Raw genomic sequence first — 23,240 nt, forward strand, 5'->3', positions numbered from 1 at the left:
AAGTGGTTACCCGACTGAACGATATGACTTACAGGATTCAAAAGCAACCAAGAGGGACATTTAAAGTGGTACACATAGACCGTCTGGCGCGTTACCATGGCGGTAACAACGATGCTCGAGACGAACATCTTTAAGAGGGGAGTAGTGTTACGAACACACAAAGAAACTAGCGCCATCTAGCGTCAACAATTAAAAACCACTCAAAGAAAAAGACTACATGAAACCCTCTACTCAATACTAGATGGCGTTAGAAGAACTACTGTGGAACTATATAGAAGTATAGTCTCGAAAACCGGGTACATGCGCGAACTTTCCAGAATGGTCTGGGCCTCGTCTCGGCCGATATAAATAGCCGCAGGGAGGCGAGCCAGTTCGGTTTGAGCTATCTTCGAGGCGACTTCAGAGTGAAAACTAGTGATCAAGAGTGATACCAGCGAAACCTACGACATTGGCTACGACTCAGGACATCGTTAATGCTTAGTGTTTGAACCTAGTGCAAGTGAATAAAGTCTCCAAAAGAGTCAGCAGGTCTTTCTCTCCAAATCCTTCGAACCCTAACACGTAACAATACTTATTTTACTTTACTGAAGGGATAAAATCTTATTGTAATATAACAAATCTTATTGTAATTAAATACTATAAAAATAGCTTTGAGCTTTATATTGACGTAATTATGAATAAATTTTATTATTTGAATTTGTTTAATGTAGGTATTTATGTTTTTTTTAGATGGCACAAAAGCAGACAGTGAGCGTATTAGGCAACTTTTAAAGGATGCATCTACTCCAGAGTTGACTCCAGAACGGGACCAATACAGTGATGATGTCGAATATGGATCGGATCAAGAATTTCAACCCAATTATGTTGATATATCGAGCTCAGATGTGGAGTCTACAGAGACAAGAAAAATTGCAAGAAATATGATGAGAACAGAGTTCAGCGGATCTAGTGATACTCTAGTGTCAGATGATGAAGTAGAGGTAAGAATCCACTTAACTTTAACTGTCCCTGTAGAGCAGCCGTGCACTTAAGATCAAATTATAAACACAACTAACGACGATATAGGGGATGATAATGCCAGGGCAAACAGCCCATCTATATTAATGTGCCATGAACAATTCGATGATGCGTCTGATGTACACGAAATATCGTATGAAAATTCTCAAAATGACACTGACGAGTGGGTGGACGTTACCGCCGAGATCCCTCTTTTTTATTTTGATTACGCATCTGAAGGACTCGAAGTAGAAATACCTGATAATGCTCAACCTTTAGATATTTTCAAATCTCTCGATTATAATGCCAGGGCAAACAGCCCATCTATACTAATGTGCCATGAACAATTCGATGATGCATCTGATGTACACGAAATATCGTACAAAAATTCTCAAAATGACACTGACGAGTGGGTGAACGTTACCGCCGAGATGCCTCTATTTCATTTTGATTACGCATCTGAAGGACTCAAAGTAGAAATACCTGATGTTACGGACGGCTTACGTCACCATTGATTATGTTTTTGTTAGTTATAAATAGGCTAATAAAATAAAGTATAAAGTAGTACGTAAGATACATAGATATAAGTAAATTGTATCTTAGACATTAAGCTATGTAATCGTATTGTAAAAATAATGTAAGAGTAAGACGAATGTATGCGTTAGAGAGAAAACAGGAGATGGCAACAGGCACGAGAGAGAGAGAGAGGGCAACAGATATGAAATAGACATACGGGCCAGAAAGTGAGGCAAAACGCCCCTTCTACCAAACGCGGGCTGAAGTTGGTACTTGTCTCAAACGGGTCAGTTAGGTTGGTACTCCGAAAAGGGCGGGACTAAGATATACCGTTATCGAACGGGTCCGTTAGGTTGGTATTCCGCAAAGGGCGGGACCAAGATATACCGTTATCAAACAGGTTCGTTACGTTGGTACTACGCAAAGGGCAGGACCGAGATCTACCGTTATTGAGCGTCGGTTAGGTTGGTACTTGTCGCCAACATATCCATTAGGTTGCTGACTCTCCTCGAGGCAGGTCTATGATTGGTCAACGCAAATGGCGGGACCAAGACTTACCGCCATTGGTCCATTGCAAAGGCGCGGGAAATGTACTTGCCATCTCTCCTGTTACGCGGCTGTTACCAGAGTGTGCGAAACGCTATATAACGCGTTTCCCAGCAACAGCCAGTCACATTCAGAACAAGTTTCTACGCACTGCCACGTACTCGCCGTGGTACGTGCGTAATGTCGACTTACATCGCGACCTTAAGATCGATTCAATCGTGAAGCACCTCAAAATACTCGCTACAGCGTATTTTGAGAGGGCGCGCAGTCACCCAAATCCTCTTGTAGCAGAGGCTTGCAAATATGTAGGTAAAGGAAACTTACAGACCGTACAAAGACACATTCTAGCCCTACTTATCACACGTCCATCGTTGTCGGTTGAACAACTGCCTAATTATAGTGTAACATTACAAAACAAACATTTTAATCAACGATTGTAGACAATTGACGTGCCCCACGGTTTTATTTTAGTCTAGTCTATGCATATGTTTATAATTCCCACGACTGTATCTATTTTATTATTTTTTGGTTTTTAGTACATTTATCTTAAACATTGCAATGTATGTTTAACATAAAACCGTTTAACTTAAAAAGTTTTTTTACCTATTTTTATTTTCTAGTTTTTAGTTTTTATTTCGCATTCTGTTTAATTCATTTAGTGCTTCATTATTGCAAGGCCCATCTTAAATATTGAGGTTGTATAGTGCACTGTATTCTTCTTGTCAAGCCCTTTTATTTGATACCCATATTGGTGGGATTGATAAAAAATTGTTATCAGACATTTGGTAGCGGCGGCCAGCTTAGATTTCAATTTTGCATAGTAAATTGTATTCTACTTGTTGAGACCTTTCATTTGATACCCATGTTGATGGGATTGATAAAACCTAAGTTATCCGCCATTTTGTAGAGGCCGCCATCTTGGATTTTAATTTTATATAGTACATTGATTATACTGGTTGAGCACTTTCATTTGATACCCATATTGATGGGATCGATAAAACCTACGTTATCCGCCATTTTGTAGCGGCCGCCATCTTGTATTTCAATTTTTTATAGTATATTGTATTCTGCTTGTTGAGCCCTTTCATTTGATACCCATATTGATGGGATTGATAAAACCTACGTTATCCGCCATTTTGTAGCGGCCGCCATCTTGGATTTCAATTTTTTATAGTATATTGTATTCTGCTTGTTGAGCCCTTTCATTTGATACCCATATTGATGGGATTAATAAAACATAAATTATCCGCCATTTTGTAGCGGCGGCCATCTTGAATTTATAATGATAATGAATAAACATAATTGTATTGTCACCAAAATCCAAAGTGTATACAAAATTTCAGATTAATCGGTTGACAGGAAGAGGGTGAAATTTGAATTACTAAATTTGACCCAAGAATAAATAATAAAACAAACGGGGTGAGCTAAATAAAACCGTTTAAAAACCGATGGAAAAGTTGAAGTTTAATTAAGAAGCTTTGCAACCTCAACAGTGTTTGGTCCTTCGAAAATCGGATAAGAAGTGTGGTGCTACGCCGTCCTCAAAACCTGATAATACTCAAATTTTAGATATTTTCAAATCTCTCGATCTCGATCGGTCTTTTGGATTTTGTTGTGTCTAGAACAAATGCTTACGGAAATAATTTGACGAACACAACCAGACCTCATACTCGACATAGTAGAAAATGTTCTATCCGTGATGTAACTAAAGAAGAAATGTTACCTTTCTTGGGGCTTTGTTTATTATAAGGCCAAATTAAAATTCCAAAGAGGCGAAAACTCTTCTCATATTCCGATCCTTTGAATTTCCACCCGATATTTTCTTATGTGATGTCATCTAAAAGATTTGATCAAATATTACGAGCCATTTATGTATCAGATATTGAGGCAAAAAGCGAGAAGAAGATAACTGGTTTTATCGAAGCTCCATTTGAGAACTTTCGTTGAGTATATGGTCCTGGCAAAGAATTATCGTTGGATGAGTCTCTAGTTTTATACAGGCGTAGACTATATTTCAGGCAGTACATTAAATCAAAGAAGGCTCGTTATGGTATAAAATTTTATATCCTAACCAGTGCAACAGGATATGTTCTGAATATCATTATGTATTGTGGTAAGGGCGAAGATGATAATACGTATGGGAAGAAAACTGAACAAATAGTTATGAAACTGCTGAAACCATACTTGATAAAAGGTCATCACGTATTCATGGATAATTTTTATAATGATGTCGATTTGAGTCAAAAATTACTAGAGTTGCGTACCCACCAATTACTTCGTAAAAACAGAAAGACAAACCCTAAAGGGCTGACACAGATAAAACTAAAAAAGGGTGATTTTTTGGTGTCGTAAAAAGCAAGTTTACGTATCAGCGTGGTATAATAAGCGTCCAGTTTACGTTATAACTACCAGAAATCATCCTAAGCTAATAAATGTGTAATTTCATAAAAGCCTGAAGAGGTTTCAGAATATAATAAATATATGGGAGGAATAGATAGGAAAGACCAAATGGTTGCATATTACTCCTCGCCACAGAAAATAATTCGATGGTATAAGAAAGTATTCTTTCATCTCTTAGATATTTCTGTTTGGAATTCTTTCTTTGTCTACAAAAAATACTTTAAAAACGATGTAAAATACGAATTTCAGGACTATCGCGAAGATTTAATAAAACAAATGATAAACTTAGAGAGTATATAGCATATATTCCAGTCGACGAACTGCAGTTAGAGCTCCAAAAAAGGTACTTCAACAGGAAAATTTGGCAAGCATTAGTCAGGATCTCTGGCCTGAAGATATTCCGTGCTCAACTGATTCCAAGAGGGATTTTAAATATTTGAACTGTAGCCTCTGCACTAAAAAGAAAAAACACCCAGACAAGATATACAGGTGCAAGGGATGCTGAGAAAAAACTCCCTTATGCCCTACATGTTTTGAGGAATGGCACACCAAATATGTCAAGAGAGGAGATACATAAAATCAAGCTATTATTTTAAGAAAATGTTGATTTATACACATATTTTCTTAATTTTTAGAGATATTTTTGTTTTTTTTTTTTGTATTTAAAATAATAAGAACTGGAATAAGTTCTTACTAATGAATAGGCTGTGATTAATTATAATAGATATTTGTTTTATTTTATTTAAAATAATTAAGAACTGGAGTAAGTTCCAACTAATTACTAGGCTGTAATTGATTTTATAATAAATATATCCTACAAATGCTGACTTTTATTTTTAAACTGCTATAGCCGTACTATTATCATGCAATGCATATTCCCATATATTACACAGCAGTACTGACTTCAGGAATACCTTTTTTATTATGGTTATAACAGTATCCCTAAAATGTATAGAAAATTTTAGTGATTTTTTACAAAACTATCAGTTAAATTACCGGCCATGAACAGGTTAAAATAAACCGTTCAGTAGTAACTGAAAAAGGATTCAGTTCTTTCACAGTTCATATCAATTAATGCTTATCTGTTGAAAAAATTTATAGAATTTACAGAATTCTACCACAAAGATTCTACCTTGTCAGCTGAAATTAAAATGTTTTAAATGAATCATTAAAATCATTACTCAAAGAACATAACCAAAGAATCATCACATTAGAGTATCTTATACACAAACAATCTAAAAAACATGACTATAATTAGAAGACATTTCCTCAAATGTTGATATTGCTACTAATTATTTTCTTCACAATGAAAAATAATTCAATTACGAACGATTACGATTACTACTCAATAAATTATGTGCATAGTAAGTGCATGCCTGTCATCTGCGATACAAGCTGTGCTTAGTGCAGATGCCATTAGGAATAAGTATATAAATAGTTTAATGCCAATAAAGTTTATTATTATTATTAATAGAGAACTATGCAGAACAGAATTCTCAAAAAAACATTGCTATAATCTAATCAAAGTAACAACCAGGATTTTATTCATTAACAAATAAAAAGTTCAGTTAAAATATCTTAGTTTCGTTTAACAAAAAAAAAAAAAAAATAACCCTAACCTATCTAACTTAAGAAGTACAACGTTTAACGACGTTTGCGGATTTGTGACCGCAAGTCTGTCTTTGTCACACCAAATAAATAAATGTTAAATTAAAATTAATACCAAATGCGACGATAAAAATATGGCTGCTAGTTTCCGAAATGGTATTTCTATTTCTTTTAAAGTAATACGACTCGAATTTTTATAAAAGTTCTAGGCATTTCTAAATTATATATATATACGTATTTGTACTATAAAGTCATAAATATTTAGTTATTTATTGAAAGGATAAAACTTTTAAACTAACCTTAAAATTTCAAAATAACATTTTCGTCACTCAATAAAGAATCCCACTACTCGTTACATTTTGTTAGAGAGATATTGCAACCTTTAATCATCGACTGAGTTGGCCATTGATTACATGAAAGACTAAAATAAACAATATACATTTCAAAATCTTTTAGGTAAAAGAATCAAGCAAATATAAGTAATAAAGCAAAGAGTAGATAAGTAAAGTATCAAACACAGAACACATTAAACCCTAACGGGTATCAAACCATATCAAACACAATTTAATTTACACAGATATCAATCATCAAAGAGTTAACTAGTTAAGTCATGCCCCGGTAACTTCGGTACAAAAAGTGATTTTGACCACAAAGCGCCATCTATCTTCTAAGCTAAGAACTTTTAATCTCAGTGTGACCACTTTTTAACTGACTTAAATAATTTACTGATACCTAATGGCAGCCCTGCATATAAGATGTGAACTTGTCAAAAAAAAAAGAGCGCCATTTTCGTCACTCGTTCCTTCGTAAATGTTTGTGCTTTTATTTCGTGTTTTCAAGTGTTTAGTTTATACGTTGAGTTGAATTTTAATTCCTCCGTACCTAGATGTGAAGTAGCAATATTTCAGCGTTGACTGTTTTGTGAAAGTATTCGTTTTCTGGCCCTCCGTATCGAGTTTGGACCATACGTATTTGTGTTAGTTATTAACATTTTCTATCATGCCTCGCTATGTTTGCTGTGTTCCTGGGTGCCCAGTCGTAGCAAATGATGGTAAGTATACTATTTTTGTAAAAATAAAAATAACCTGAATGTAGCGAGATTCATGATGGCTGCACTTACGCTTGAATTTATCTCATGTCAGTTTATACTTACCTTATAGGCTCATACTTTTTTATGTTACCGGGCTATCATGTTCATCACAGGTAGATTAATTTATGGGAGGTTAAATTTTTGTTATTTCTGACTCTACCTTAATTCCGGTGCTGCGGGAAGTGTACTCATGCTTCGTTCTGCGACTATCACCCGTTATTTTCGAACAAACTTACGTAAAAACGATCTTTACTGCAAGATCAAAATACGATACGAACTGACCTTTAACGACTGACAATTAGACACTTTTAAACAAAATAACGCGTCAGAAATCATATTCTAATAAAATTAGTAACATTGTGTGAATGCGTGAGAATATAGGTATAGAAATTCGAAAAATACCCAAAACCGAATCGGAGCACCCCACTGCGCACGTGGTCTTGGTCTGCCCTACCCCTAGAGTGGTTTTTTTAAGCCAGAGGCGTGGAGGGAGGGCATCATTCGCACGCAAGGGCGGAAGGGCTGCACTTCCCGCAGCGCCGGAGCCAAGCGTTACTGTAACCTCAAAGGTGGTAGGTTAATTTTTTCCGATTTAAAAATTGAACCTCAAAACTTCAACCACGATATCTCTGTAACAACGGGGTTTACACAAAAATAGTTGTCCAGGGGGGTGAAAAACCCATACTTCCCCCCAATACCATAAATTGCTTACTGGCGATGTACATAATTACCTTAACATTCTGGCTCGGTTAGATGGCTAGCAAAGTAGCAACAGACTTTTTACTATATATATCTTACATATACATACATATCTTACATATACATACATATCTTAGTGAAAAGACAGAATAAATAAATAAAACGCACTGTGAAGACTGAAAGACTGGTAAAACTGTTAGGTTTTTAATTTTATTTAATTCCTTAAACTATGTTCACTTTAGTTTTTTATTTTATTTCAGGAGTACCTCTACATTACTTTCCGAATCCTGAGAAGGATGCAGAGAGATTTCAGTCTTGGGTGAAGAAAATAGGGGGTGATATTAGAAGCTTGAACAGTGCTGTTATTTACAAAACTCGAAGAATTTGTCGTCAACACTTTGAGGAAAAATTCCTGTACCAAAAAAAAAGACTTTGCAAGTTGGCTGTTCCAACCTTGCTGTTGTCCTCCGATGACCTGTTAGGTACAATATTTTAAATAATTTTAGAAACACAAAATCTACATATAGTGGATTTCATTCGTAACGTAAACAGTATAATTTGGTTACTAATATGTAGGTAATAATGAATAAAAAAAATATAGATAGATATATTATATTGCACACCACATAAGACAGAGATCATAATTTAGTCTGCATAAGGCCTTAATTCAGGCAATTCATCCAAAAAATGTTGAACACTATATAGTTCAACATGGCAGTTTACATGTCTAAATAATAAATATATACAAAGAAAAGGCAACTGATCTATCAAGCACAAATTAATAGACAGATTGGACTGTGTGTGTGATAAAGTTATGTTGTGGAAATCTGCTAAGAAGGGTTTAAAAATTCAACTGCTAAAATAGAAGTTTGAAATTTTTGTAGAAGTCAGTCAGTGTTGATGTTTGAATTCAGTAGTCCACATATTATACAAAGCTTTTTTTACCTATGTAATGAATTAATGATATAGTGCAACTTTTATTTTGTATTTTACAGCATCAAATGAAAGTCCATTGGCTCCAGACTTCCAACCATTTCAAGAAGCTACACTATTGAATCCTATTGTAACTCCGTCTTGCAGTACAGGTAACATACCAATTTGAATAAAATAATAAATACATTTTAATAACAAATATATTTATATAAGTACTTCTTACTTGTATTCAATGTATTCAAAACACAAAATTTATGGATATCCATATAACTTTCTTTCTTAACAAATTCAACTTTTCTAGGCGTATAATGGATATACATGAGTTTTCTTTGTTTGTTGCTGGTTGTTGTGATTTCAATACTTAATGTTGGCATTCAGCATTGAAAAATGAAAAAAGAGATTTCCAAATAAGCTGAAGGCCTTATCTACCTAGGTTGGTGTTAGCACTGATTAACTTACCCATAGGCTTAAAATATATTTACTATCGAAAGTTGACCCCCTGACAGCCGCAAAACGCGTAACTGATTTTAAGTTATTAAACTTTTAGAGATGTATAAATAAATATAGTATAAAACTCATAATATAGCTAATGATATTTATTTTTGTTTAAGATTTTTTCATGGTAAAGTTGTGAATGAAGCTTGGTCCATAAAGGACTTAACAGTAAAAGACATAGTCAAATGATATATATTATTTATTTAAGTAACATTTATCTAAATTTAAATTTTATTTGCTTTTCAGCACCAACTATAAATCCATTAGTTGCTAGCAAACCAACTACATCCCGAGATGCTACATTATCGCATTCCAAGCCAAGAAAACCTGTTGAATACAGAACTCCAGGTACCTATGTTATCTATATACTGTAGTTGCTGGGCTTGCCCATTAATTTTGTAATTTTTTAATTTTGTTTTGTCACTTGTTCATCTTCATAATATCCATAAGTACCGGACCCTGCTTTGCACTCATGGGACCTATGTACTATAGTTAAAATGAGTCTGCCTCCCACAAACTTGGTTACAGCGCCCTCACAGGATTCCATTGTCATATTACAATGTAACCCTGACAATAGTTTTGGTGTAATGCCCAAAGATACAGACTTTCTCCAATTAAAATTTTCAAAAATATTCAATGTACAGAAATTATCCATTTACAGTTTTATTAAAAGTATAGATAACTATATCCTCTCTACATAACTATTCAACCATGAGAATGGAGTTTTTATTTTTTTACCATTGAGAAGGTGAAATCTTTCTCCCTTGAGTGAGAGATTCTGTAAATATTTGATTTCCAGCTAAGAGGACATTAAAGTGAATAATAATAATAATATTAATTATGTCCATATGTACATAAATTTCATGTGACAGTTTGATGTATGGAAACAAAATTAGCATTTTTAATATACTTTTGTTTAGAAAGATATGCTATCATATAGATGTGAGTAATGACGGTGTAGGCTACCTGGCATTTATTATTAGTTTATGTATATTATATTTATTTGTATTACACATATATTAACTTTTATTATTTAATTTATAAAATATTATTTTATATATACAGAGTGGGGATGACAATACGACAAAAATTGATAACACAGGTAATACTAGTTTATAGGAGTATTTCAAAACCATCAAAAAAGTTCTAACGTCAAAATCAAAAAAATGATTTTTTCAAACAAACTAAATAAGAAAAATATAATAAAATTATACTACAACATGTGTGACTATAGGTTCACTGACCTGTTATGACGCGCGGTGACACAACGAACTACTACGAACTAGGTACTTTGGTTTGTTTGGTCGGTCATAGTAGGTTACTAAATTTTTAAATTCTATCTAAAATAATTATCTTCTTATAATTTAATTCATTAATTTTGACATGATGTCGCCATTAGTGGCCATATTTTTTAATTTATTAAAAGGTCTAATAATTCTATTTTTTAACTCATCAACTGTATTTACGTCTGTTGAGTACAAGTCGTTTGTTACAAAACTTCACAGCAAATGCGAGATTAAGCATTGATCTTCCCGTATCCTCTGAAAAGCATTTGAAATAGTGCGGCCATCAGTTGGACAAATACGGGTGTTCCCATATCTCTCCCGGTACTTGTGTATTGCTAAATTAGCCTTGCCGTGGCATTCTCCGTAAACAAAAATCATGTACTCCGAAGCTGTGTAATTATAACGTGGCATTGTAAATAAAATAAAAACTATTCTTACTATTAACACTAGCGCCTAATTTCGCACAATTCACCTAATAACTATTAAACTAGGCATTTTTTCTACGTTAATGTTCTTGTCACTATAAAAATAAAGCGTTAAAATATCGCACAATCACTCCAAGTCTTTCGAGATAATCCAATAATTAGTTAAAACGAACAAAACTCGTGCGCATATGTAGAAAATTGACAAATCAACGCGTATGACATCAAGAAACATGAGTACCTAAATAAACGGCACAGAGACCACTGGCCGCTTGTCGCGTACGCGGCAACTCAGGGAAAAACCAAAAACAGGTTATAACATGTTTTGTTTACGCTAGCCTACGCACCAGGGCTGACAGATGTACGATTTTAATCGATACGATTTTTTTTTTAATTTTTACTCATGTACGATCGCTAGACTAAAATCATACGCAAAATGTACTATTTTTAAATTCCTATTACCTGGAAGCATTTCATAATTAAAGAAACATCATTCACCGGCAAGCTTGAATTTCGTTAATTTCCCTTACTTGAATGAACCTACCACTTTTATATGAATGAGGACTCTTTGAAAAATCATATAAAGGCTGTATTTGTTTGCTTTCTAATGAAACTTATAATTTATCTTGTGGTAATAATTGCGACTTGAAAAAAAATACATTTTGAAATAAAAAACAATTTGAAAATTATAAAACACTGGCTCAATTTGCTTTAAATTTGTTATGTTTTCCCCATTACAGTGCAATCTGTAATGTGAACGAGAATTCAGCGAAGTTAATTTAATCAGAACAAAACTTAGAAACAGTTTATCCAATGATACCCTTAAGGGCACATTATTAGCTTAGCAATTAATAAGAAGAAACGAAAATGATACGAATTTTAAGCCAACAAATTCTTTTGTTAAAAAATATGACTACAGAAAATTTTGTATGAGTGTGACAAATTTTTCTAGCAGCCCTGGCACAGCCAGTTGTCCTTTACACCGTTAGACGTTCTCAGGGTCATTGCAACACACGTGCCACGTTGATTGTTTTTTTCAGCTGTTGCAAGATTTAATATTTTAATGTAATAACGTAGTATTTTATTATTAATAATTGTTGTTATTGTTATTTGTTGTCTTTATCGCATTTGTTGAATTGCTCGAGCAAAAGTTTCGCGAATATTTTGATCTTGAAATAAATATAGTCAATGAAATACTTAAATTTATTAAATATTGTTGATATGCCATGTGTGCTCCCCGTGATATTACCTACTTGCAAAAACTATGTTAGATTCAGAATTTAGATTTTCAGAATTTAAAATTTAAGCATTAAAATAAACAATAAATTTTTAAAAAACAAAAATTATAAAAAGAAAATTATTAGAATCATACTGAATATTAAAACTATTTTACAAATGTTTTTAATATGTCTTAACACAACACTGACCTACCAAAATAGATAACAATTTTGCACGTTTTTAAATTACGCGTACGCGTAATATTATGTTTGTACCGATCGCGCTCAAAGGGTCGTTAACCTGCGGGTGACCGTTTATTAATGTTATACAACACGTAGTAATTTTAAAAAATGAAAAATCATATGTTTTGACTAAACTACTGGATGTATTTTATTGATTTTTTGTATGTGGGCTTGGAATATCATTACATATACGATGTCAAAGTTATTGTCGTATTGTCATCCCCACCCTGTATATTTATAATAAACAAGCATATCCGCACGATACCCATAGTATTCAGCGTATTTGACATTAGTTATTTCTCTCGCAATTTTTAAAATCAAATTAATTTTGACAAGGGCTAGCGAGAAAAACGTAATTTAGTTTTTGAATAAATAAAATTGTGAATAACGAATATATATTGTTAAAACGCTAAACTGTAACTAAAATATATTATGTAATCACTAAAACAGAATTATTTTTATTTTATTTCAGTAACCGTTTTGAAAGCGAAATATGAAAAAAATGAATTGAAAAAATTGGAGCTGAAACTTCGTCATGCACTGAAGATGAAGATGACTTACCGTGACAGATATCTGGTAGCAATGAGATTAAGTAAAACAAATGCATTTAAAATAGTAGCAGAGAAAATGTCACCAGCAGCACAAACATTGTTTTTAATGCAAGTGAGAAGCAGTGGAAAAAAACCTAAGGGAAGGCGTTTTACTCTTAACGAAAAAATACTAGCACTGTCATTATACAAATCTTCTCCTAAAGCCTATCGCTTGCTAAGTCAGGTTTGTACTCTCCCAACCCGAAGAACACTGCAAAATATTTTACAAACAGTAGACTTAAAGCCTGGCATAAATGAAGAAATATTTGCAGACTTGCAGAAAAAAGTTAGCATAATGCCAGAAAAACATAAGTTTTGTTCTTTATTATTTGATGAAATGACAATTGCTTCAAACATTAGTTACAACAAGACACATGACAATATTAATGGTTTCATCGACAATGGCAGCAAAAGGAAACTAATATTTTCTGATCACGTGCTAGTCTTTATGTTGAGAGGCATAGTTAAAAAATATAAACAGCCTTTAGCCTACACCTTTTGCTCAGGCACTACAAAGACTGCAGATCTGAAATCCCAATTAAAAAATATAATAGAAAAAGTCCAAAGCACAGGTCTTCAAATAGTAGCTACAATATGTGACCAAGGAGTGACAAACCTAGCTGCTATTAATCAATTGTTAGAAGAAACAAAAACAAAATACCTAAGAAATGATGAGGATTATAATGGTGGTTTTTTTGAAGTTGGCAATGTTGAAATTGTACCATTATTTGATCCACCACATCTAATCAAGGGAGTTCGCAATAATTTGCTCACAAAAAATTTAAAATTTAAAATGGATGGCAAGGTACGCTTAGCAAAATGGTGTCATATAGAAGACCTATTTCAAAGGGGCCCTACATACAGGGGTATAAAGTTACTGCATAAGTTGACAGCTGAACATGTGGTACCCTCAATGATACCGAAGATGAAAGTCAAACACTGCACACAAGTGTTCAGCAAGTCTGTTGGTGTAACACTAGGAAGTATGGCAGGTATGTTTACATTATGCAATTACTTAATAATTGCATAATGCTTATAATTACTTAATAATTAATGTGCTGTGTGGCTACGGCACTAAAGAATTTAGCCACCCCCTCTCTTCCCGTGGGTGTCGTAAGAGGCGACTAAGGGATAACAAGGTTCCACAACCATCTTGGAACTTAAGAAGCCGACCGATGGCGGGATAACCATCCAACTGCTGGCTTTGAAATACACAGGCCGAAGACGGGCAGCAGCGTCTTTGGTGCGACAAAGACAGTACTGCGGACACCAACCCGCCTGCCCAGCGTGGTGACTATGGGCAAAACACATGAGTTCACGTTATTTTTGGCGTAAGCTTGTGGAGGCCTATGTCCAGCAGTGGACTGTATAGGTTGTAATGATGATGATGATGATGCAATTACTTACATATTACACCTTATTACTACAGGCAATTAATGGCTGTATGGATAATTCTTGTACGTAGCTGACCATGCCAAGTAATATTTATTAAGACTTCTAGCTGTTGCCCGCAGTTCGCTCGCTCACGTTTATTTCGATTTTCACAAATTCCAAAATCCTATTTTAGCACCTTAACGACCGCCTGATATGTCCAGTGGTTTAAGCTGTATGTTTATAGATCAGTCAGTTAGTCTTATATACACAGATTAACAATTCCTAAAATTTGTGAAAATATCTAATTTCTTAGTCATTAACTCATTACTGTTTTATATCTGACATTAAAACTTAAAACTAAATCTAAATCAACTTAAAATGAATCTAAATATAAAAGGTGATTGACTGACTGACTATCAACACACTGTGTAAACAACTGGGCGCATCGGGCTTTAATCTCTACTTCTAAGGAGGTTAAATAGGAGTTGAAATATGTGTGATTCACACAGACGAAATCGTAAAGGCTAGGCTTGCTAACTAATGGTTACTGAAAATAAATTTTATTATATTTTTATTCCATGTCTTTTTGTAATGCAATTTCAACCATTTTAATTTGATTCAAAAAATGTATAAAAACTCGTTCATATTATACAAAATGTTACAACAGTAATAGCAAATTCTAATATTGAATTTTCATTTACAGAAAATGGGAGCATGCCAGCGGAATGTATGGACACTGCAGATTTATTACTATTGTTTGACAGTCTATTTGACTCTGTGAATTGTAATAACTTCAATAAAGAAGAGGGAAAACCATACAAAACGCCTGTGACACGGAACTCACCTCATTTACGATTCTGGAATGAAATATTACCAGTTTTGAAAATGATGAAATATATTCAAAACAATGGTAGAGAATCGACTGTAACGTCACTTACTAGCTGGGTAAAAACAATTGAAGGTTTAAAACACATTACAAGAATGTTACATGCAAAAGGCATACAGTCAATACTGTTGCGTCATTTTAATCAAGACCCATTGGAAAACTTTTTTGGGGCAATAAGGTCTCATGGCTACAGCAATGTAATGCCCAACTCTGCAGCATTCGAAACTGCATTTAAAACATTATTAATAAATAATATAACTTCACCAAATTCACCACAGTCTAATTGTGAGAAAGATGACAACATTTGCCTCAAATCATTAAAATCGTTTTTAAAAGTGAACTATGATAAAAAGAAAGAAGCTGCAGAGGATGGGCAAATCGAAATTGAGGCTGAACATTTAAATATTGAAATCATAAATACTCAAATAATTATAGAGAGTAGTTCTCGAGTTAATGTAGAGAAATGCGCGGCCGTCGCTTATTGTAGTGGGTGGATGGCAATTAAAGCAAAAAAGAATGTATTTCAAAACTGTGAATATTGTAAAAGCGATTTAATAAGTGAAAGTAATGAAGATTTTCACAACTTTATTAAAAAAAAAAGAATATGGGGGTAAAAGATGGTTATGCTATCCCACCCGGGCATTGTTTGACTATTTTGCCCAAGTTGAACACCTGACAATGGAAGTTTTAAAAAATTATGGTCACAAAGAAAAAATTTGTGAATACATTTTATTAATTGCGTCAATCCATATTGACCAAAATTTTATAAAATGTGAATGAAACACATAAAAATATATTAAAAAAATATCTGCTCAATAAAAGTGTTCAATTTTTCACAATGGCTTGGTGCAAACAAGTAAGCAATGTCCTCACTGGAAAAAGTTATATGAATTTAATTCATTTAAATGATAGCGATAAAATAGACGGCATTTTCCTACAGGCTCGAGAACATTTTAATAAAACAAAGAGAAGGAAACGGGAACGGCAAACTGCTGGTGTTTTATTATAAAATAAAAAATGTTAAATAATAAGTTATTTGTTTTATTTATTTCAATGCATTAACTGCGTACTTTTTATTCACTTTGCGTTCGAACGAATTGTCTTTTTTAAAGTGGATCGGTTCGGCTAAGTTATAATATTATTCTCATTTATAATATACGTATAGTATATATAGGTTTCACCTACATACGAATAAACTATAAAATGTAGTTGTAACATTATTATCTATGCATATGAATCCCTCTAACGATTTGTTCATATGCAAAGATAATAATGATAAAACTTCATTTTGTAGTTTATTCGTACGTAGGTGAAACCTATATATACTATAGATACTATCTATATTAGAAATATCCAGTACAGCTATACCTACATCATACGTGCATATAGCTATATAGAATTAGTTTTTGGCTTGGCGTTCAGATGGCGCTGATCCCAAAGACCTCAGTTGCCAGTCTATACCCTATATTACATTACTTGGTCTATGAGTTAAGTATGGGCATGGCGAATGGCGATTTGAAATCTGAAATCGATTAATCGAAGAATCGATTACTTGGACCAAATAAATCGATATGATGTACTGAGTCGATTAAGTGAATCGATAATTCACCCTTGAAAATCGATATTCGATTTTTTTCTGTTTTGGTAAAAACCATAAAATTATGTATTATATTAACTGAGTGTACTCGTAATATTATGGTGTTGCCGGTTTTCCTTGTATCCACTTTCTAAGTTCTTTCACTATCTACTCTTCATATTTTCTTTTTCTATTTGCTACACGTCTTTTATGACAATCTATTTTAAAAAAAAAACAGAAATACCAAACAAAAATTTATTTATATAGGTGATCCCCTGTTCCATCGCGTGCGGCTTCAGTGTGATAAGCACGAGGTCACCAACTTGGATTTTTGGGCTTTTCCATTGTTTTTCGATGGCTTCAGCTTTGTCCTTACGTTTCTTTTTCTTTTTCACCTTCTTTTTGGCAACGATGCGTCCACTCAGCGTCGCTAGCAGCTGGTGTGGCTTTCTTACCCGAGCTGATTGCCGGCAAGGCGGCTTTTGCCGCTGCCACAATTTTGCACGGGGAATCTTCTTCTTTCCAGCGCTAGTGTTTAGGGCTGGCACCTGCTGCATTATATTGGCCCTAACTCGACTTGTCCGCCGCTGGCAGAGGGCAAACTATCTTGGACGGCGCCATCGATGCTGGCGAAGCGGGCGTCGAGTATGACTCGTATCAACGAGAGCAATGACGCCCGCATCCGCTCTTCGCTGGTGGTGACTTGAGCCGGACCTGGAACGACAACTGGCTGTCCTTTGGCCAGGCCCACAGCTTTCCACTTGAGGACTTCGACGTCCCTCCTCAGCCGAGTGTTCTCCGCTTGTAATTTGTGGACCTCGTCCGAGGGGTACGCTCCTTTTGCACCTCCACCGCGAGTCGGATTAAAGCAGCGGCGTCCTTGAGGACCCTGACGGAGTTAGGTGCATAGATCCGGTCGCTACTTGATACATAACGTCGAGGTCTTTACTTACCTTACATTCAGGGAGTCGGCGGTACAAGCGTCGCTCACGTCCAGGCTCATTGCCCGGTGTCTCTCCTCTGCATCAGAGATCGCCGCCTCCAGCGCTCTCTCCTTTTCGCGCAAGGCTTCCTCTCTTCTATGGCAGTGCTTAGGCGCCAGCGTCGACAATGCTGATGGCTCTCTTTGTCTGAAGACAACACCCGCGGAGACGAGGGCAGTCATTGCCGCTTCCCCATCGATCGTATCCCATCCTGTATGCCAGAATAGAATAGAAATACAATAGAAAAAAAATATAATAGAAATAGAAATAGAATAGGAATAGAAATAGAATAGAAATAGAGAAAAAGAAGAAAAAGTATTCAACGATTTATTTAAGACAAATAACATTATTCAGCTTATTAACTGAATTACAATTAGAAAATAATAAATTTACACAAATAGTGAGAATAAAAATTAACATGTTTCCACCAACAATTACCATTTTATAGGAAATGAATTATGAACAAAAACTTTGAAGTCTTGTTTCCATCCAATCTAGGTATCGAGCGAATCATTGATTAGTCGCGCCGCGCCAGTATAAAGTTGTTCGCATGCTAGCGAGTGTGAGGCACGTCATATATTACCAGGCAATTGATTCAAGGGGTTGAAATTTTGTGTTTGTATTTACTCTCCCCTACCGTAAGGAATAATTTATAATAGGAATTAGTTTTTCTCTATTGTGCCCATTTATTCAAGGACTACATGTTCACTTTAGCCAGCCTCTGATTAAAACCTACGACGGAAAAGTTTTGAAACAAAAGTCGAAACCGAAGATGCAAAATAATAGCCGGAAGTTTCGACTTATCAGAGGCGGAGTTGAAGATAGGACTGTTGGAAAAATATCGATATATCGAAATATCGATATTATTATTTAGAAATATCGATAATTATTACTAACACTTTTTTGGACGATATATCGATAGCTCGAGAAAAATAATTAATAAATTAGTAAAATAATATAAATATACTAGCTGACCCCGCAAACGTTGTTTTGCCATATATTTTATTAACCTTCTCAATCCCCCCTCCCCCTTATAACTAAAGGGAATGAAAATTACATGTTGTTCAATTCTCAGACCTACCTGATATGTACACAAAATTAGGGATTTTCCGATACCACCTAAGTATCGATACTTACTCATTTCGATAATACTCAAATCTTTTTTCGATACTACACAAATAAGTACTCCTCAAGTATCGATACTTACTGATATCGATACTTTTTGGAACTTTTATTTTATTATTTTGAGGGTGCTATCAATGAACGTTGAAGGATAATAATTTAAACAAAATTGAGACGAAAAAAACTATTTATTTATTATAAATGTTTATTAGGCTTATTATAATTTAAACAAAAAAACTCTTCAGCATTAAGATTGCCCAAAAACAGTAACTGTTCAAGGTATTTAGAAGACAATCTGTTTCTTGTTTGTGTCATTGTTGCACCGGCTTTGGAAAAAAGGCACTCGCTAGGAACTGATGTTGCAACAACAATTAAATATTGCTGTGCATACTTGTACAGACAAGGAAACACCAACTTCATGTCATCCCATTCTGCAAATGGGTTGCTTTTAAGAGAACATACTGGATTTGATAAATAAAGAGAAACTTCATCTCCCTGATGAGATTTTTTTTTCTTCTTGTGCCCATGTGCTAACTCTTTATGATGTTTCCAAAAATCGTATTCAGGTGGTGCAGTAAATGAGACATCATCTTCTGACTCACTTGGGCTACTTAGTTGTCCGACAACCATGGTTCTAAGTTTTTGAATAGCTCTTCCGCATGCAGAGGGGTCTTGGAAATGCAGATTTTTAAACCTTGGGTCTAGAATTGTTGCAATGGCTGCATGATCGTTTGATTCAATCATCCCATACCTCCTTTTCAGCTCTCTCAATAAAACATCCTTACATTCTTTAACGATAGCGGAGTTTGGAGTGATACTATTCAGTTCTGTAGTTAAGCAATTAAGCATTGGTATAATTTTGGAGATTGTTACATACTTTTGGCCCGATGATCCTCTTGTTACATATTCAAAAGGCTTTAATACAGTTGTAAGCTCATTCAAGGTTTCCATTTCCACTGCACTTGGCAAATTTGGAGCCACTACACTCTCAATTACAATTTCTGATATTACTATTCTTAACTTTAGAAATCGCTCTAACATAAAAAAAGTTGAGTTCCACCTAGTTCTTACATCTGCAATAAGTTTTAAAACTGATCCTGCCGAAACATTATTACGCATTTGGATTTTTCGTAGCTTATCCGACTGCACAACACTATTTTTTATCCAATTAACAATTTCTCGTACTTTTATAACAGCTGATTTAACACTGGGCAACTTTAGTGCCTCTTCAACTACAAGGTTAATAGTATGGGCAAAACACGGTAAATGTTTTTTTTCGCCTAAAGACATTCGTATGGCAGCCAACATTGAACTGGCATTATCTGATACAGCAGCACGAATTTTGGTAAGTGGAATATTCCATTTTTTCAAAATATCCAGCAGGTTTTCCGATATGTATTCAGCTGTATGTCGCTAAACAAAACACAAAAACAAAACCAGGAGATAGATTGGTCCTGCTGCATGGCCTCCTCCAGGTACCTCTGCACCACCCGAAACTCCTCAGGAGAGCTGGGCAGGAAGCGCACTCCCTTCCCCAGCGGTCGTGCATTCGGGGCGCGTCCGAGCCTCTTCCTTATTTCCCCGAAGCGCCGGGTCCAGTTGGGGAGACACTCGGCAGTGATCGGGGGGTAGGCCGATCTGGGCGTCTTATTGATCACGTTAGTCGCTGCGGCGGCAGTCCTCGGAGGCTGCACCGCTTGGCTCCTGGGCGATGGCGGTGCAGCGGCGACCGCGGCGTACGACGCGGTCGACGGTCCGGCCTGAGGAGACGACGGTCTTGAGGGGTCCTTGTCTACCGCCATGGAGGGCAGGGCTGCGTAACTGGTCGAGTCACGCGGCCACGACGGTTCGGACTCGGACTCCCCCAACCGAAGCGTTCCGCGCTCCAGTGAGGGTGGAGATTGAGGCGGGTCCTTGTGCGCTATAGCCAGCGCTTCACCGGCGGCTTCTCTCACCGAGGAGGAGTCGCACTCCGGCGAGACGAGTCGCGGGCGCTTATCCTCCTCGTCCTCTGTTCTCGGCGAGGATCCCTCCGAGCGAGCCCGCTTCGCCCCTTCTGCGCTCGCCGTAGATGCAGCTACGGCGGCTGCGAAGTTCGCGTCAGCGGCTCCAGTGGTCTCCTCAGCCGGGCGATCGGCCGGGCAGTCGGCCGGGCGATCGGCGTTGGCAATCCGTATCCGGGGGCGGGGTGCGGGGGGGAGGCGCGACGGCTTCAACCGTCTGGTTGAAGATGTCGCGGCGGACGACGGTACGCGGTATACCGGACCGCCCGCCTCTCCTACTCCGCTGCTCGCGAGGAGGGGGTGGTTCCCCCCCCTCCGACATCGTGGTCCGTCCTTCTCCTCAGCACCCTAGCGCTCCAGGTCGCCGGCAACCCTCAGCGCGTGCAACCCAACCGGGTGAGACCCCGAAGGGAGGCCCAGCTAGGCGCCCGCGAGCAGGTACCGGTTACCGCAAAACGCAGGCAGAGTCGGGTACGTGGGTAGTCTTGACGGTGATACTGCGGGAGCTTTTCCTCACGAAAAGCGCGCAGGATCAGGGTGTAGAAACCTTGGCGGGGCGCTGTGCACCACGAAAACGGCCCGGCCGCTTCCTCAAGCAAAGCCGGGTGACTTTGCGAGTACAACTGGCACCGGGGGTTAGCGGGGGGCAGGATGAGTCTCACCAAGGCAACTACACTACCTTAAACTGCAAGAATAAATCCCCGCAGAAAAGGTGTCTTCTCTCGCTTTCGGCTCGGGCGGGCCCGGCTGAAGTCGGACGAATTCGGCTAGCCCAGCGCGAGACAACACGTCACTCACGCTGCCACGCGACGAATACCGGTAACTCGATTAGCTGACTGTTTCGACCTGATTAGCTGACTGTTTTTGCCTCGTTTTTGCTCTCATAGTTCTGTATGATGCGTTCTCGGTTTTTTTTATTGTATTCGGTTGTTTTGCTGATTCGATTCGATACCAAGTATTTTTGTTTCGATACCGATTATGTATCGCAAAATTGATTCGATACAATAAATACTTGGTATCGAATCAAAAGTATCGAGTACCTACTCGTATTTATTAGTATCGGAATATCCCTACACAAAATTTCATAAGAATCGGTCAAGCCGTTTCGGAGGAGTTTAACTACAAACACCGTTACACGAGAATTCTATATATTAGATATAAAAAGTAATATATATATATATATATACTTTATTGCACTTAACAACAGAATATACAGAAAATCACATATATAGTTGATGGCAAAGGTGGACTTATCCCTAGAAGAGATCTCTTCCAGTCAACCAATGGTCATGAGAGAGAGTGTCATATAGCGGGGGACACAGTGCAAGAAATAACAATATTGAGAAAATAGTTGAATAACTGTAATGTATTACAAACTTATAAGTATAAATACTTATAAGTATATATATATATATATAATGTTTAACGTAATGTTTTAAGAAAATTTATGACTTTTTAGAAATAAAATTATAATAATAAGTCTAAATAAATAAAAATGAATCACTAAATGTATATCTAAGCAAAATCCTCGAGATCGGCTCAATCCGTTATAATTTAATCGGGCTTATTTAATTCTTTTATGTTTTCTAAAACAGCCATAAAAATGTCTTATGTAATAAAAATTAAAAATTACGTATGATGATTATTACAACTTTCATATTATGTCCTGTCTTACGTAGGAATAGGAGAGTCGACTCTTAACTTTAGTCAAGAATCGATCTTAGTAAGATCGATTATTGACGATCATGAAAATAGTCGACTTTTTAGAATCGAGTTGAACCTGTCTCGAGCCGATTAAAATCGATTCTAACTCGATGACTTTTTCTTTTTTTAAACAACACAACAAATTTTTCCTTGGTAGATAAAACATTATTTGTGAACAAAGAGTAAAATAACCACAGACATATACTCTTATATGTCTGTGAAAATAACTTTGTCAAGTAACGATACCCTAAATGACTTTATTTTGGAGCCACTCTACCGTTAAATTTTTTACCGGTTTTAACACAATTAACGTTATTTTTAAAGTTACTTATTGATACTGTTACCGTTAAATGCTATTATATGTAACAAAATTATTACGCTCGTACAATGTATGAAAGTGACAGATTAGATTTGTATTTTGTAATTCAAGACCGTCTTTATTGGTTTGTGAAATATAGTTCATTTTATGAATTAAGTTCCATTAATGAATATTTTAGTACATTTTGCGGATTTAATTTGATACTGGATAATAAATACCAGCTTAATTAAAT

The 23,240-nt window shown here is 36.0% G+C and overlaps 1 long non-coding RNA gene across 1 annotated transcript; it reads right to left on the reverse strand.

Moving 5' to 3' along the window:
- Positions 1 to 4,738: 4,738 nt before the first annotated feature.
- On the reverse strand, positions 4,739 to 6,669 carry LOC123666808. The gene is made up of 2 exons (XR_006745348.1): positions 6,366 to 6,669; positions 4,739 to 4,913 (listed from the first exon to the last, which is right to left on the reverse strand). It is a non-coding gene; the product is annotated as an uncharacterized LOC123666808 (long non-coding RNA).
- Positions 6,670 to 23,240: the final 16,571 nt, after the last annotated feature.

Source organism: Melitaea cinxia, chromosome 27 (assembly GCF_905220565.1).
Source record: "Melitaea cinxia chromosome 27, ilMelCinx1.1, whole genome shotgun sequence".
NCBI lineage: Eukaryota > Metazoa > Arthropoda > Insecta > Lepidoptera > Nymphalidae > Melitaea > Melitaea cinxia.